Source organism: Nerophis lumbriciformis, linkage group LG02, assembly GCF_033978685.3.
Source record: "Nerophis lumbriciformis linkage group LG02, RoL_Nlum_v2.1, whole genome shotgun sequence".
Taxonomy (NCBI): Eukaryota; Metazoa; Chordata; class Actinopteri; order Syngnathiformes; family Syngnathidae; genus Nerophis; species Nerophis lumbriciformis.
The window spans coordinates 8,081,934-8,100,172 of record NC_084549.2 but is presented as its reverse complement, the minus strand read 5'-3'; the positions used below and the strand labels follow the sequence as shown (position 1 = coordinate 8,100,172).

The following is an 18,239-nucleotide window of genomic DNA, read 5'->3' as shown; positions in this document are numbered from 1 at the left end:
TGAAAATCAACTTTTACCTTGAAAAACAAAAATATTTATTTTGAAAATCTTTTTTTGCCTTGAAAATCAACTTTTACCTTGAAAAAAAAATGTTTACCTTTAAAATAATTGTTTACCTTCAAAATCATTTTTTGCCTTCAAAATCCATTTTTACCTTCAAAATCCATTTTTACCTTCAAAAAACATTGTTTATCTTGAAAATCATTTTTTACCTTGAAAATAATTTTTTGCCTTGAAAATCATTTTTTACCTTGAAAATAATGTTTTGCCTTGAAAATCATTTTTTACCTTGAAAATCAGTTTTTACCTTGAAAATCAGTTTTTGCCTTGAAAATCAACTTTTACCTTGAACATTTTTTTTTTACCTTGAAAATCATTTGTTTACCTTGAAAATCATTTTTTGCCTTGAAAAAAAAATGTTTACCTTGGAAATCATTTTTTAACTTGAAAATCATTTTTTACCTTGAAAATCAGTTATTGCCTTGAAAATCAACTTTTACCTTGAAAATGTTTTTTTTACCTTGAAAATCATTTTTTACCTTGAAAACCATTTTTTACCTTGAAAATCAACTTTTACCTTGAAAATATTTTTTTTACTTTGAAAATAGTTTTTTACCTTGAAAACCATTTTTTACCTTGAAAATCAACTTTTACCTTGAAAATATTTTTTTTACTTTGAAAATATTTTTTTACCTTGAAAATCAGTTTTTGCCTTGAAAATCAACTTTTACCTTGAAAAAATTTTTTATTTTGAAAATCTTTTTTTTTTGCCTTGAAAATCAACTTTTATCTTGAAAAAAAATGTATTTTGAAAATAATTGTTTACCTTGAAAATCTTTTTTTACCTTCAAAATCCATTTTTACCTTGAAAAAAAATTGTTTATCTTGAAAATCATTTTTTACCTTGAAAATCATTTTTTGCCTTGAAAATCATTTTTTACCTTGAAAATCAGTTTTTGCCTTGAAAATTAACTTTTACCTTGAACATTTTTTTTTTACCTTGAAAATCATTTTTTACCTTGAAAATAATTTGTTTACCTTGAAAATCATTTTTTGCCTTGAAAATCAACTTTTACCTTGAAATTTTTTTTTTTACTTTGAAAATATTTTTTCACCTTGAAAACCATTTTTTACCTTGAAAATCATTTTTTACCTTGAAAATCATTTTTTATCTTGAAAACCATTTTTTACCTTGAAAATCAACTTTTACCTTGAAAAAAATGATTTTTTTACCTTGAAAATATTTTTTTTATTTTGAAAATAATTGTTTACCTTGAAAATCAGTTTTTGCCTTGAAAATCAACTTTTACCTTTAAAAAAAAAAATATTTTGAAAATCATTTTTTTTGCCTTGAAAATCAACTTTTATCTTGAAAAAAAAATGTTTACCTTGAAAATAATTGTTTACCTTGAAAATCATTTTTTACCTTCAAAATCCATTTTTATCTTGAAAAAAAATTGTTTATCTTGAAAATCATTTTTTACCTTGAAAATCATTTTTTTACCTTGAAAGTCAGTTGTTGCCTTGAAAATGAACTTTTACCTTGAACATTTTTTTTTTACCTTGAAAATAATTTTTTACCTTGAAAATCATTTGTTTACCTTGAAAATCATTTTTTGCCTTGAAAATCAACTTTTACGATGATTTTTTTTTTTTACCTGGAAAAAAAATTGTTTATCTTGAAAATCATTTTTTACCTTGAAAATCATTTTTTACCTTGAAAATCATTTTTTACCTTGAAAATCAGTTTTTGCCTTGAAAATCAACTTTTATCTTGAAAAGTGCCTGGAGGGGATTCTGGTCCTGCTTCCTCTCCGCTTTTGTAGTTCTTGGGTCAAGACAATATCTTTCTGTGGATTACAACACATGAAAGAAACAGAACACCTTCATGTTCCTTTCCATCCTACACAGTGGAGCTTTACAAGACTTCTTCTTGGTAGGTTCAAAGACATGTTTTGGCTTCTCGCCGGGAACTCATTGAAACACAAAGTTTTTGTGATAACTTAGATACAATTATTCTAACAAAACACAACCAAACAAAGCAAACCTGGCTACAGTAAAATAAAACAAATGATAACAAAATATAATAACAAAAAAAAATGTGTTCTATCTTTTTCCATTTGATTTCTCATCAAAAGACTTGTTTATTTATTTTATGTTTTCCGAGGTCCTGCAAGGCGTCACTGCGCTGTAACCACTTAAAGAGCCCCGAGGTGCACGAAAACATTCATCCTCACAGTATGATAATGTGGTCTTTTAAACATATTTTTTGCTCTCTCGCAGATAACATTTCTTTATCAGTTGCCTCGCACCTGCTCTGCCCCGAGCTAATGTGTGCGTGTGTGTGTGTGTGTGTGTGTGTGTGTGTGTGTGTGTGTGTGTGTGTGTGTGTGTGTGTGTGTGTGTGTGTGTGTGTGTGTGTGTGTGTGTGTGTGTGTGTGTGTGTGTTAAGTTTTTGCCCATTATTTTTGGTTTGGGCAAATGTTTCTAGTGTGTGGTCATTTAGGACAATGGGCTTCAGGCTTAATGGTGTGCTGCTTTATGGCTTTTAACTAATAAGACTACTTCATGGATTTTTATTTCGTTGCACCTAATTTGTGAAATAGTCAGAAATGGTGTTTGAATTTGTAATAATAATAAAAATTAAAGAAGAGACTTTGTCATATAGTGGCCTTGGTAAGTGCATGTCATATGAACTGCACACAGTAACGAGATAACCCCTAAAATATTTGTATTTTATTTTTAACTGTGTATTTAAGTATGAAAAAAAACAGAAAATAAAGTACCTAGATTTGGCTGACAGAATGTAGTATGAATGTAAGAATTGTTGGAATGTTGGAATGGTTTCAATGGTGAAGAGTTTGAATTTCCAGGAAAACCGGAATTTGGTTTGGAACTTGGTAAAGTGCCAGTTTGAATGTCCAGGATGAGTGGAATGTGTTCATGTTGGAATGGTTTGAATAGGTTCAAAAATGTGGGAATTGTGCAACCTGGAAAAATGTCCTATTCATTTCTGTCATGTCTGTGTAATCATGTTTTGTTTTAGTCATGTTTTGTTTTCTTTAATTATTGGACTCTTTAGTTTCTGGCTTTTCACTCCCTTGTCTTGTTTCCATGGTTACCCATTAGTTTCACCTGTTCCACGTTTGGACTCATTGTGCACTCTTGTTTGTCACCATAGCAACCCATTAGTTTTCACCTGCCCTCACAACTCACGCACCTGTCTTTAATCATGTCACTATTATTTAAGCTTCCAGTTGCCAGGCTGTCTGTCTGGCAACATCATACCCGTCACAATCTGTTTACCGCTGCGCACTTCATGCCACGTCCAAGTAAGTTTTTGTTTATTAATGCCACAGTTAGTGTTTTTGTTTCATTGTTCATAGTTTCTGCCTTTGTGCAAGTTTTGTGTTTATAGCCAAGTTTTGTACCTCCACTGTGAGCGCCTTTTGTTTGTTTCTTGTTTTTGAGTGTTAAAATTAAATATGTCTTCACCTTCACGCCATGTCTGGTCCAAATCATTTGCACCACGGGAGAACAAACCACGCCATAGTCCAAGTCCTGACCTTTTCAAAGGCAACTTCCTGGAAATTTTGGGATATTTTTTTTTAATGCTAGAAAATGTGAATGTTCTGAATGAGTGTTGGATTTTTTCAAATCCGTCGAGAAATGTTGAAAGAGTAAAATTTTTATTGAGAAATAGTATTAAGGAATTTTTGGGAAAACCGGGAATTTTTTCAACTTTGTTTTTTGTCCTGTTTAAGAGGAAGGTTTGGACGGTGGAACGGTTGAAGTGGGTTTAAACAGGAGTAGTTGCCAGAAAATAGGGTCAAAAAAAGGTTTGGAAAAAAGGGAATTCTGCAAATTCCTGGAATTTTTTTTTTTTTTTACATAAAAAAATTATATTTTGAATGTCCAGAATATGTGGAATATGATGAAGGTAGAATGATTTGAATCGGTTGAAAAATGTGGAAATGGTGGAAGTTAGAAAAATGGCCAGTTCATTTTAAATGGGAAAAAAATGTCCCGGAAAACCTGGAATTCTGGGAAATCTGGGAATTGGAAATTGGAACGGTTTCAATCGGATTAAATACGGAAGGTAGAGCCAAAATCTGGAGAAGAATAATAAAAATAAATAGATTAATTTTGGTGTAGAAAACCATATGTGTGAATGTTTTGGAGCATTCACACAATTACACAATATAATAAAATAAATAATATATAATAGTATGTTCAATCATATTTTTTCTGTATTTTAATGCACTACTTAAATTTGAAGAAATGCAGTCGCCACATCACACTTCAAATATTGCCCTTTTAAAAAAAAATTGTATAAAAAATATTGTTTTAATTATTATCATATATATATATGATAATAATTAAAACAATATTTTTTAAATTTAAAAAATTTTTTTTATAAAAAATATTGTTTTAATTATTATCATATATATATATATATATATATATATATATATATATATATATATATATATATATATATATGATAATAATTAAAACAATATTTTTTATACAAAATTTAAAAAAGGGTATATATATATATATACATATATATATATATATATATATATATGTTGAGTTTTTTCTTGCCCTGATGTGGGATCTGAGCCGAGGATGTCGTTGTGGCTTGTGCAGCCCTTTGAGACACTGGTGATTTATGGCTATATAAGTAAACATTGATGATGATATTACTAAATTGACTGTAAAGGTGACTAAAGGGTGTTTTTTCATGCCTCGAGGGCTCTCATGATGTTTAAACATGTATTTCGAAGGTCTTAAACAGGTTTTTTTTTCTGTTCAAGCTATGAAAATATTTGATTTATAATGAATAATGTAGAGGTTGCCCTCTCGTGGGTTCTTCGGACCACCACACACTGCCAAGACAGCCCGGAATTCAGGGTATAACACTGTTTTATTTTCATAAATATCAAAAGGCTTCTGCTTTCCAGCACAATGTCTTTTCCTCCTGCGTCCGCTCATCAGCACCTCCAACTCCAACCCCGTGTCTCATTCCGGCTGCTGCTAATAAAGGCGACAGGGTCCACCTGGGCCATCCACTCACCTGTCGCTGTCTTCGAGGCCGGTCCTTGCACACCCCGTTCTGCGGCAGACCCGCAGGCCACGTCCCCCCTCCACAAATAATTAATATTTTTCCGCAGAAGTGTATTTTTGTCCAGACCCGAAAAACAGTGATAAACTGCACTCGATTTGATCTTTTGTGTATGTTGTTTTTGTTAATAAAGTGCTTGGAATCATCATCAAGTCTAATATCAGTCAGAGCCTAAAGTTACTGAGGTAAAGTTCACACGTTCGATTCCCTCTCACCCCTTCCCGACTATTTGTTTTACATAAATAGTATTTGATTCAGAGTGTGGTTCACACCTGTGGATGACAACAATGTGCGATGCCCCCTTCAGATCCTCACAAAAGTGCACTGACACTCATTTTTTGTGGCTGCAGGCGAGGTGGACCATTGTTAGGAGGGGGAAACAAATACGTCTCTCCTCCAGCTGGGCACCACCTCTTCAGGCCCTGGTCACACAGAGCGGACCCCGGCCGGGCCCCTGCGTGCCGCGCTGTCACAAAAATGGACGTCACGTTGTTTGGGTTTTAGAGCCTCAAACTGAGATGGCACTGTGGCGGAGGTATCGATACCTCTACTGCTATTGATCATGTAGAATAGTTTAGTAGTCGAAGGGCTGCACAAGCCACAACGACATCCTTGGCTCAGATCCCACATCAGGGCAAGAAAAAACTCAACCCATGTATATATATGTATATGTATATGTACATATGTGTATATGTGTATACTGTAATGTAATGTGTATTAGGGTTGTGAATCTTTGGGCACCACATGATTCGGTTCGATTCCTGGGAATAATGATTTGACTCACAATCGATTCTTGATTCTCTATTACTTAAAAGAAAATTGGTTTTGTTGAAAACAAACATTCAATAAAGTCAAATACAAATAAGGCAAGAAGAGAAGTATCCCACTCTTCAAAATAGCCACCCTTTGCTCTGATTACTGCTTTGCACACTCTTGGCATTCTCTCCATGAGCTTCAAGAGGTAGTCACCTGAAATGGTTTTCACTTCACCGGTGTGTGCTTGAAGCACATGGAGAGAATGCCAAGAGTGTGCAAAGCAGTAATCATAGCAACGGGTGGCTATTTTGAAGAAACTAGAATATAAAACATGTTTTCAGTTATTTCCCCTTTTCTTGTTAAGTACATAACTCCACATGTGTTCATTCATAGTTTTGATGCCTTCAGTGACAATCTACAATGTAAATAGTCATGAAAATAACGAAAACACATTGAATGAAGAGAAGGTGTGTCAAAAAATGTTTGGCCTGTACTGTATATGTATATGTATATGTACATGTGTATCAATAAATCAATCAACGTTTACATATATAGCCCTTAATCACAAATGTCTCAAAGGGCTGCACAAGCCACAACGACACATCAGGGCAAGAAAAATCATATATATGTATGTATATATGTGTGTGTGTATATATGTGTGTGTATATGAACTGTATGTGAGCACTGGCTGGGAAATAATGTGTTTTGATAGGAAAGACTGTGTCCTTCTCGAGGGGTGGGTGCACAGAAGGCAGACAGCATGAGAAAGGATATAAATCAAATCTCTCACAGGACAGTCGGCTCACGGTATCAGAAGCATCGTGTCTGAGGTCTGCTGGAGCTTTGGAGGCCCTGATGATCAGAACTTGGATGGAACAATTATGAGCTTCTCTCCCGTCTCTAGTTTTCGCTCGAAAATCAGCGTTTTGGGAACCAGTAAAAGTCAGGCAAGTGAATCACTACACTAGGTGGACTCCACTTTTTGGACTGTTCGCCAGTTTCAGTTAATTGTAGGGGCGTTGTGAACGGGGCGGGGCATCCGGTGGGAATTGAACCCAACTGTGCGGATATCAGCAATGCGAACCAATAGACTAGATGGCAGCCATGTGAGTCACTATACTATCTGGACTACACTTTGGACTGCTTTGCTAGTTTATCATAGGGGGCTTGTGAATAACTTATCGAGCTGGATCGATGGAATCGAATGGAACCTAACCATGCAAAAATGTGATACGTGAACCACTACACTCGGTGATCCCCTGACTGATATTAAAAAGGATGTGGTCTTGATGGCATCTTCGGTTCGTGACCTCCAGCTCTCACTGGATCGGTTCGCAGCTGAGTGTTCAGGGTCCGGAATGAGGATCAGCATCTCCAAATCTGAGGCCATGGTTCTCAGCAGGAAACCGATGGGTTGTACAGTCCAGGTAGAGGACGAGACTCTGTCCCAGGTGGAGGAGTTTAAGTATCTCGGGGTCTTGTTCACGAGTGAGGGAAAGATGGAGAAGGAAATCAGCCAGAGAATCGGAGCAGCTTGGGAAGTATTGCGGTCTCTCCGCCGCACTGTTGTGAAGAAACGAGAGCTGAGCCAGAAGGCAAAGCTCTCGGTCTACCGAGCTATCTACATTCCTACTCTCACCTATGGTCGTGAAGTGTGGGTCATGACCGAAAGAATAAGATCGCGGATACAAGCGGCCGGAATGAGGATCAGCATCTCCAAATCTGAGGCCATGGTTCTCAGCAGGAAACCGATGGTTTGTAAAGTCCAGGTAGAGGACGAGACTCCGTCCCAGGTGGAGGAGTTTAAGTATCTCGGGGTCTTGTTCACGAGTGAGGGAAAGATGGAGAAGGAAATCAGCCAGAGAATCGGAGCAGCTGGGGCAGTATTGCAGTCTCTCCGCCGCACTGTTGTGAAGAAACGAGAGCTGAGCCAGAAGGCAAAGCTCTCGGTCTACCGAGCTATCTACATTCCTACTCTCACCTATGGTCATGAAGTGTGGGTCATGACCGAAAGAATAAGATCGCGGATACAAGCGGCCGGAATGAGGATCAGCATCTCCAAATCTGAGGCCATGGTTCTCAGCAGGAAACCCATGGTTTGTACAGTCCAGATAGAGGACGAGACTCTGTCCCAGGTGGAGGAGTTTAAGTATCTCGGGGTCTTGTTCACGAGTGAGGGAAAGATGGAAAAGGAAATCAGCCAGAGAATCGGAGCAGCTGGGGCAGTATTGCAGTCTCTCCGCCGCACTGTTGTGAAGAAACGAGAGCTGAGCCAGAAGGCAAAGCTCTCGGTCTACCGAGCTATCTACATTCCTACTCTCACCTATAGTGTGGGTCATGACCGAAAGAATAAGATCGCGGATACAAGCGGCCGAAATGAGTTTCCTCAGAAGGGTGGCTTGCATCTCCCTTAGAGATAGGGTGAGAAGTTCAGTCACCCGAGAGAGACTCGGAGTAGAGCCGCTGCTCCTTCGCTTGGAAAGGAACCAGCTTAGGTGGTTCAAGCATCTCGTGCGGATGCCTCACGAGCATCTCCCGAGGGAGGTCCTCGTTGCACGTCCCACTGGGAGGAGACCCCGCGGCAGGCCAAGGACCAGATGGGGGGATTACATCTCCTCTCTGGCCTGGGAACGCTTCGGGATTCCCCAGGAGGAAGTTGCTAATGTTGCTCTGGAGAGGGAAGTCTGGGGGTCTCTGCTGGAGCTGATTCCGGATAAGCGGTTGAAGATGGATGGATGGATGGATTAAAAAGAAAGTCTAAGTCTAATGACAAACTGAATTGTAATTTTTTTCTAATGCTGCCTTGCTAAATAGGCTTCACGTGTACCCAATTATTATGTTGTCATGGCTCATATCTCATTGGTGCAAACAAGACGTGCGATGTATTCAGAATGTTGACTAATCCCACTGAAGAGCATTTGTTATCACAATCCAATCCAACTAAGTCAGGGGTCGGCAACCCGCGGCTCTAGAGCCGCATGCGGCTCTTTAGCGGCGCCCTAGTGGCTCTCCGGAGCTTTTTCAGAAATGTATGAAAAATGGAAAAAAATGAGGAGAAAACAATCTATTTTTTGTTTTAATATGGTTTCTGTAGGAGGACAAACATGACACAAACCTCCCTAATTGTTATAAAGCACACTGTTTGTATTAAACATGCTTCACTGATTCGAGTATTTGGCGAGCGCCGTTTTGTCCTACTAATTTTGGCGGTCCTTGAACTCACCGTAGTTTGTTTACATGTATAACTTTCTCCGACATTCTAGGACGTGTTTTATGCCACTTCTTTTTCTGTCTCATTTTGTCCACCAAACTTTTAAGGTTGTGCATGAAAGGTGAGTTTTGTTGATGTTATTGACTTGTTGGAGTGCTAATCAGACATATTTGGTCACTGCATGACTGCAAGCTAATCGATGCTAACATGCTATTTAGGCTAGCTATATATACATTAGAGATGCGCGGATAGGCAATTATTTCATTCGCAACCGCATCAGAAAGTCGTCAACCATCCGCCATCCACCCGATGTAACATTTGATCAGAACCGCACCCGCCCACCCGCCCGCACCCGCCCGCACCCGCCCGTTATATATCTAATATAGACGATGCAAGGCATTAGTGAGGTTATAAAGCTTTTGCCTGTTAAAGAAAGGAGACTGATCCAATGCAGAACAGACTTTCGCGTGCCACGCTGTCACGACCCAGACGCACACCAGTGCGCAATCATATGGGAGCCGCGCTGAGCGCACCTCCAAGCGTGTCTCGCTGCCGGCGACGGCCGGGTATAGGCCCGACGCTCCAGCGCCATCCATTTTCAGGGCTAGTTGATTCGGCAGGTGGGTTGTTACACACTCCTTAGCGGGTTCCGACTTCCATGGCCACCGTCCTGCTGTCTATATCAACCAGGGTGAGCCCCACCCTTTTCGTGAGCGTACTGCGCGCAGAGTGACCCCTGTTACGCGCCCCCGGCAACAGGGGTGGCGGGTAGGTAAGCTGCTTACCTGCTGCGTGTGACGCCGGCCGCGGCGAAGGCGGACGAGGCGGGGTGTCGGTGCGGTGGGCGCGGTGGTGACCCTGGACGTGCGTCGGGCCCTTCTCGCGGATCGCCTCAGCTACGGCTCCCGGTGGGGCCCTCTCGGGGGAAGGGGCCTCGGTCCCGGACACCGGCGAGGCGTCCCTTCTCCGCTCCGTAAAAGTGTCCATCTCTTTTTTTTTTTTTTTCTGTTGTGGCATATGCAGCAGGTGCCTGCTCGTTTTTCGTATGTGGGTAACAACATTTAACTATGTATATATATTTCCGAATTGGTTTAACTGCCACCCGCCTGAATCTATTTAAAATCTAATTTTTTTTTATTTCAACCGCCCGACCCGACCCGACCCGACCCGCGGATAAAATCTAATTTTTTTTAATTTCATCCGCCCGCGCGGTTGTGCCCGCAAACCGCGCATCTCTAATGTACATATTGCATCATAATGCCTCATTTGTAGGTATATTTGAGGTCATTTAGTTTCCTTTAAGTCCTCTTGATTCAATTTATATGGTTTTTAATTTTTTGCGGCTCCAGACAGATTTTTTTTTTTGTATTTTTGGTCGAATATGGCTCTTTCAACATTTTGGGTTGCCGACCCCTGAAATAATAAGTACATCAGCGAGATAAGACAATATACCAGGCCACCACTGGGTAACGCCAAAGAGCAATGGAAGGAAGTGATGGCGGGGCAGAGCGATGCAACTCACAGCTTTAGCTTTTTTTTTTTTTTTTTTCCCTCAGAATCCCACTATCTCTTCAGATGTGCGGCGAGGCATCCCAGTCGCTACAGTTCGGATCCGAAATGCACGTCAGGAAAACTCCCTCGCTGGAAAACGCTCTCAGTTCCGGAGAGCCGCCCGCGTCCGTGAACGCATCACAACTTCAGCCGGCGCGCTGGAGAAAGTGAAGCCGGCGCCCGTCGCTGGCTGCCGGGGGGTGGAAGAAGGAGACGATTAGAGGCGAGGAGCTCCCCTTTTTTTTTTTGGGAAGGAAGATTGCAGGCTTGGGCACATGTGAAGGACACCACAGAATTAGGAATTAGGTCATGCGCGGCGCAACCTACCTGTCGTTTTTATTCTACTGAACATTTGTGCCACGATGACCTTTGGCGCACTTGGAATAAAGCGGACGCACCTGTGAGGTAAGAATAATATTATTTATATTGACGTGCAGGATCTGCTCATGCATGCATTCGAGATGGATGCCGATGCAAGCTCTGTGGGGTGAAAAAAATAAAATAAATAAAAAAAACAATACACGTTTTTTTTTTGGGTGGGCTATATAATATTGCACGGTTATTACGCACGCAGCGTGTTTTCATCAAGTGTCCCGGGGAGGCAACACTTGCCAGGAGCGCCTGGAGGCTGCAGGCGACGTGCAAGGGGAGAGAGATGTGCCGAATTTAAAGAAGATCAATACTTGGGATGGTGCGTTCAAGTGTGTGCTGACATGGTTAAAGGAGTGTTAAAGGAGATGCCTAGTCACCATTGTAGACCAGGTTGCTTTTATTTTTGATATGTCACCATTTAGATGGGCAAGCACGGGCAATGCAACATTTATAAGATGGTTTTGCCGACAAAAGCGGCTCGTTCTTAGAAACAAAATGTAAAAATAGTTTGGGAGTAGAAGTGCATATTGTACTGACTTAGCATCTGAGTGCACACAAAGTTCATTGTATCCTGGCGTTATCGTGAACTGGACCAGCCAGGACACCTTACCGCACATCACGTGGCTGATTTTGAGTAGCTCGGCAAAATATTCATATTCAGGTGAGCTGTCTGTGATTGACGGCTATGAACGACAATCTATCGTTAAGACCGGGTCTCGTGATAGGGTGGGGGAACCTGCCCAGGTAAGCTCGTACATTAAGTTGGCCTCTGAAAGAACTGTTTCAGCAGAGATCTGCTTTGTAAATAGAGTTCAAGTTAAATGTTGCCAATACCGTACTTTCCGTGCTACGGAGCGCACCGGTATTTAGGTCCCATCCATCCATCTATCCATCCATCTTCTTCCGCTTATCCGAGGTCGGGTCGCGGGGGCAGCAGCCTAAGTAGGGAAGCCCAGACTTCCGTCTCCCCAGCCACTTCGTCCAGCTCTTCCTGTGGGACCCCGAGGCGTTCCCAGGCCAGCCGGGAGACATAGTCTTCCCGACGTGTCCTGGGTCTTCCCCGCGGCCTCCTACCGGTCGGACGTGCCCTAAACGCCTCCCTAGGGAGGCGTTCGGGTGGCATCCTGACCAGATGCCCGAACCACCTCATCTGGCTCCTCTCGATGTGGAGGAGCAGCGGCTTTACTTTGAGCTCCCCCCGGATGGCAGAGCTTCTCACCCTATCTCTAAGGGAGAGAACCGCCACCCGAAGGAGGAAACTCATTTCGGCCGCTTGTACCCGTGATCTTGTCCTTTCGGTCATAACCCAAAGCTCATGACCATAGGTGAGGATGGGAACGTAGATCGACAGGTAAATCAAGAGCTTTGCCTTCCGGCTCAGCTCCTTCTTCACCACAACGGATCGATACAGCGTCCGCATTACTGAAGACGCCGCACCGATCTCACGATCCACTCTTCCCTCACTCGTGAACAAGACTCCGAGGTACTTGAACTCCTCCACTTGGGGCAAGATCTCCTCCCCAACCCGGAGATTTAGGTCGCACCCGTTATATTTTAGAAGAAGTGAATATGTTTACAGATACATTTGTTGTTGTTGTTGTTGTTTATTTACATGCCTTCGTTGTTTCCAAACGGAGCCTGCCACACGGCAGTAAAACAAAACGGAAGTCACAGTCAGACCCAGTAGCTCTCCAATCAGCTAAACAGACTTAGTAAGTCCACGGTGACGTGTTGGTGAATTTACGAAACTGAATCAACACTAAAATAATGTCGTTGTAAAGTAGTTGTGATGATCCGTTGCCCCGGATCATGTTTTGTTTTAGTTTAAACCAGTGGTTCTTAACCTGGGTACGATCGAACCCTAGGGGTTCGGTGCGTCGGGCTCAGGGGTTCGGCGGAGATCAAGACACACCCGACTCATCGTGTAAATAGAAACTTCTCCCTATCGGCGTATTACGGATACGGCAACAGCAGAAGTCAGACTGATTTGCAGATGTGTAATTTGTTGTGAGTTTATGCATTGTGTTGGTTTTGTTGTTTGAACAAGGTGATGTTCATGCCACGGTTAATTTTGTGCACCAGTAAAAAAAACATGGTAACACTTTAGTATGGGGAACATATTCACCATTAATTAGTTGCTTATTAACATGCAAATTAGTAACATATTGGCTTTTAACTAGTCATTATTAAGTACTTATTAATGCCTTATTCGGCATGGCCTTATTATAACCCTAACCCTCTAACCCTAATCCTAACCCTAACCAAATAACTTTAAATTAAGTCTTTGTTACTTAGAATTTGTTCCCCATACTAAAGTGTTACCAAAAACATATAACTTTGTCTTGAATTTGAAAAAATACAACATTTTATTTTTCACTAAAGAAGGGTTGGGTGAATGCGCATATGAAACTGGTGGGGTTCGGTACCTCCAACAAGGTTAAGAACCAATGGTTTAAACACTCCCTTAGTTCTGTTTCAGCACCCCGGTTTGTGTTTCTTGATTGTCAGGGGTGCTGATTATTTTCACCTGCCTCTGATTAGTGTTCGGGACACTCACCTGCTTCCGGGCACTAATCAGAGAGCTATTTATTCCTGACTTTTGCCACACTCGGTCTGGTTTACTCGTTTGCTTCACGCAACAAGTTTCGTTTGTGTATACCTTGCTTCTAGTTCAGTGGTTCTTAACCTGGGTTCGATCAAACCCTAGGGGTTCGGTGAGTCGGTCTCAGGGGTTCGGCGGTAAAGACACATCCGACTTATCGTGTAAATAAAAACTTCTCCCTATCAGTGTATTATAGATACCCCTAAACAATGTTCCCTCTAATTTTCCATCTGATTTGCAGGTTTTTTGTTTGATCGATTTAAACTTTTATTAGTAGATTGCAAAGGAAGAGAATACATTATATGAATCAGTACAGTTTACACAGTACAGTACATATTCCATACAATTGACCACTAAATGGTAACACCCGAATAAGTTTTTCAACTTGTTTAAGTCGGGGTCCACGTTAATCAATTCATGATAATGTGTGTAAGGTGTGTAATTTGTTGTGAGTTCATGCACTGTGTGGGTTTTGTTCTTTGAACAAGGTGATGTTCATGCACAGTTCATTTTGTGCACCAGTAAAAAAAACAAATGACATTTTCTTGAATTTGAAAAAAAAAACATTTTATTTTTCACTAAAGAAGGGTTTTACGTTACAAACTGGTGGGGTTCGGTACCTCCAACAAGGTTAAGAACCACTGTTCTAGTTCCTATGCTTGTTCATCTTTTTCCCTGTGCTATCGGCACGCTAGTTTTGTTTATCGGCATTTCCTGCCTGATTTATCAAAATAAATTAACGTCTTACCTGCACCTTGCCTCCGGAGTTTCCGTCTGCATCTTGGGAGATCGACCCGCGCATAACCATGCGACCACGTCGTGATAGTAACAACACTAACACAGACACTTGTGAAAGCGTTAGCATATTTGCCAATGCTAAAGACGTCAGCACGTACAAATATACATGAAAACACTCCTCCAGACATCACATAACTTGATTTAGTTATATTTTAAAACTTACAAACGGGTTGGGGAGGAGATCTTGCCCCAAGTGGAGGAGTTCAAGTACCTCGGAGTCTTGTTCACGAGTGAGGGAAGAGTGGATGGTGAGATCAACAGGCGGATCGGTGCGGCATCTTCAGTAATGCGGACGCTGTATCGATCCGTTGTGGTGAAGAAGGAGCTGAGCCGGAAGGCAAAGCTCTCAATTTACCGGTCGATCTACGTTCCCATCCTCACCTATGGTAACGAGCTTTGGGTTATGACCGAAAGGACAAGATCACGGGTACAAGCGGCCGAAATGAGTTTCCTCCGCCGGGTGGCGGGGCTCTCCCTTAGAGATAGGGTGAGAAGCTCTGTCATCCGGGGGGAGCTCAAAGTAAAGCCGCTGCTCCTCCACATCGAGAGGAGCCAGATGAGGTGGTTCGGGCATCTGGTCAGGATGCCACCCGAGCGCCTCCCTATGGAGGTGTTTAGGGCACGTCCGACCGGTAGGAGGCCATGGGGAAGACCCAGGACACGTTGGGAAGACTATGTCTCCCGGCTGGCCTGGGAACGCCTCGGGATCCCCCGGGAGGAGCTGGACGAAGTGGCTGGGGAGAGGGAAGTCTGGGGTTCCCTGCTTAGGCTGCTGCCCCCGCGACCCGACCTCGGATAAGCGGAAGAAGATGGATGGATGGATGGATGGAACTTACAAACGTTGCTTGGAGTGATGAATGAAGCTATAGACAAAAAGTAGACAAAATGGGATATCCATAAACAAGCCGCACCGTTTTATAAGCCACAGGGAGCAAAGAGTAGAAAAAGAAAGTATCGGTTTATAGTCCAGAAAATATGGTAGCTCACCAGTCTTTTGTTTTTGTCAAAGTAGGTCTCATAGTGATGAAAGTTGGAGACCTTTGCCTTACAATGTGTTGGCCTCTGTGCTAAAAGAATAGAATAGAATACATCTTGTATTCTACTCAACTGGTCAGATTATGATCTTTTTCTACATTCAAAACACTTCCTTGTGGTGTACATAACATGTAATGGTAGTTCTTAGGTCACAAATTTGCATAGATTTTGTTTTCCAAACTATCTTCAAGCCACTTTCTGACCGTCTCTTCAGAATGTTTTGTGGGTGATCTTATTTACGAGCCAAAGTCGTCCTCCAGGCCAAGCCTCCTTCGACTGGGTCTCTACCCAATCTGTCATGTTGTATTTTTAGCGCTTCCATATCGAACCTTGTTACAGGTATACGTTTGAACTATACGCTACTCCGTATTAGAAATGGCAACACCGGAGGATTTTAGCATGCATATGCATGTACGAACCAGTCTGCCCCAACAAGAGGATAGAGGAATTAAGGAACTTATTGACTACAACTTTAGACTACAACTGAACATAAATGCGGAATCACACAAAGCTCTTATGTTAAGAGTCAGGGAGGCGCTGGACATTGAGTCCTAGTGGACAATGTTCCATACCTCTATTAGCGAGGTGGTCGATCGGAGCTGTGGCCGCAAGGTGGTTGGTGCCTGTCGTGTTGGTAATTCCAGAACCCGCTGGGGAGGAATGCCGTCAAGCTAAAGGAGTCTTATCGGGTGGGACCCCGGAGGTTGCAGACAGGTTCGCAGAGGCAACAATTTGGACATGGGAGGAATCCGGGGGAGCTATGGAAAATATCTTCCGGACGGCTTCAAAGTGATTCTGGACCACCATCCGCCGCCTCAAGAGAGGGAAGCAGTGCACTGTCAACACTGTGTATGGTGGGGATGATGTGCTGCTGACCTCGACTCAGATGTTGTGGATCGGTGCAGGGAATACTTTGAAGACTTCCTCAATCCCACCTACACGTCTTCCTATGAGGAAGCAGGCTCTGGGGAATCTGTTGTGGGCTCTCCCATTTCTGGGGTTCAGGTTGCCGAGGTAGTTAAAAAGCTCCTCGTTGGCAAGGTCCCGGGGGTGGATGGGGTCCACCCGGAGTTCCTTAAGGCTTTGGATTCTGTGGGGCTGTCTTAGTTGAGAAGACTCTGCAACATTGTGTGGACATTGGAAGCGGTGCCTCTGGATTAGCAGACAGTGGTGGCGGTTCCGCTCTCTAAGAAGGTTAACCAGAGAGTGAGTCGAAACTATAGTGGAATCCCACTCCTCAGCCTTCCCGGTAAGGTCTATTCAGGTGTACTGGAAAGGAGACTACTTTAGATAGTCGTCAGACTTCAAAATCAAGAGGAGCAGTTTGGTTTTCGTCTTGGTCGTGGAACAGTGGACTAGCTCTACACTCTCGACAAGATCCTTCAGGGTGCATGAGAGTTGGCCCAACCAGTCTACATGAGTTTTGTGAACTTGTAGAATGCATTTGACCGTGTCCCTTGGGAAGTCCTGTGGACAGTGCTCAGAGAGTATAGAGAATTTGACCGCTAGATTGTGGCGTTCTGCTCCCTGTATGATCGTTGTCAAGGCTTGGTCCGCATTCCCATCCGTAAGTTGGACCCGTACCCGGTTGGGGTTGGACTCCACCAGGGCTGCCCTTTGTCACCAATTCTGTTCGTAACTTTTATGGACATAATTTCTAGCCGCAGTCAGGGCAGGGTGATACCACAAATATAGGTATCGATCCGATTCCAAGCAGTTACAGGATTATACATTGGTCATATTCAAAGTCCTCATGTGTCCAGGGACATATTTTCTGAGTTTATAAACATAATATAAATAAATAAAAAACGAAAAAAGATTTTGTGATGCTAAAACATATCGATGTTATCATAGTAGCATCGACTAGATACACTCCTGTACTTGATATCATTACAGTGGATGTATACTACTAATGATGATTCATTAGTAATGACTCATTAGTATCGCGGTACTATACAAATATTGGGGTTACTGTCATAATGAAAACTATTGTGAAACCGTTTAGTTTGGGATATGTCATTTCTTAATGGGAGAGACATATTCGTGTTAGCATTTAAGCTAGCGACAAGGCCGCTTTTGGGATAACGTTTATCTAAAATGTTAATACTAAACACCAGTCAAGATTTTGTAACGGTACATGTATTTGTATTGAATCGTTTCGGTACGGGGGTTTCGGTTCGGTTCGGAGGTGTACCGAACGTGTTTCCAGAGGTGGGACCAAGTCATTGTTTTGCAAGTCACAAGTAAGTCTCAAGTCTTTGCCCTCAAGTCTCGAGTCAAGTCTCGAGTCAAGACAGGCAAGTCCCGAGTCAAGTCCAAAGTCAAGACTTGAAAGTCTCAAGTCAAGTCCCAAGTCCTACATTTTGAGTTGCGAGTCCTTTCAAGTCCTTTTAACTACAGACTAATGTATTCACACAGATTGTGTATGCTTTTCAAACGCTGTATTTATTTATTAAAACAAGTGCATTTGAAGTTGCAAGAAAAAAAATAGTGCTGACACTTCATAATAGCACTATTAACCAGTCATTTTAAACATTTAACTCATTCCTTTACAGAATAAACACATATGAAAAAACAAGTGCAACTGTACTTATTTGCACAAAAGTGTTAACATTGTATTTCTATGGCATATTGCATTGTAACTAGTTCCACAGCAGTTTCTGTCCTGTTCTTACCTTATCTCATTGATCTCATCTCATACTGTATGTGTGTTTATGTGTGTGTACACATGAAAAACATAACAAATACATGAACATAACAATGAACAGAGTTGGTACTTTTTAGAT

At 41.8% G+C, this 18,239-nt stretch overlaps 1 protein-coding gene across 1 annotated transcript in view; it reads left to right on the top strand.

Annotated features, from left to right (window-relative positions):
- Nucleotides 1–10,705: 10,705 nt before the first annotated feature.
- Nucleotides 10,706–18,239, top strand: part of LOC133580422 (protocadherin-15-like) — an 888,230-nt gene continuing 880,696 nt past the window's right edge. Inside the window, exon 1 of the mRNA XM_061934831.1 lies at nt 10,706–11,051. The gene's annotated coding sequence lies outside the window, so the exon portion shown is untranslated. The remainder of the gene's footprint in view (nt 11,052–18,239) is intronic.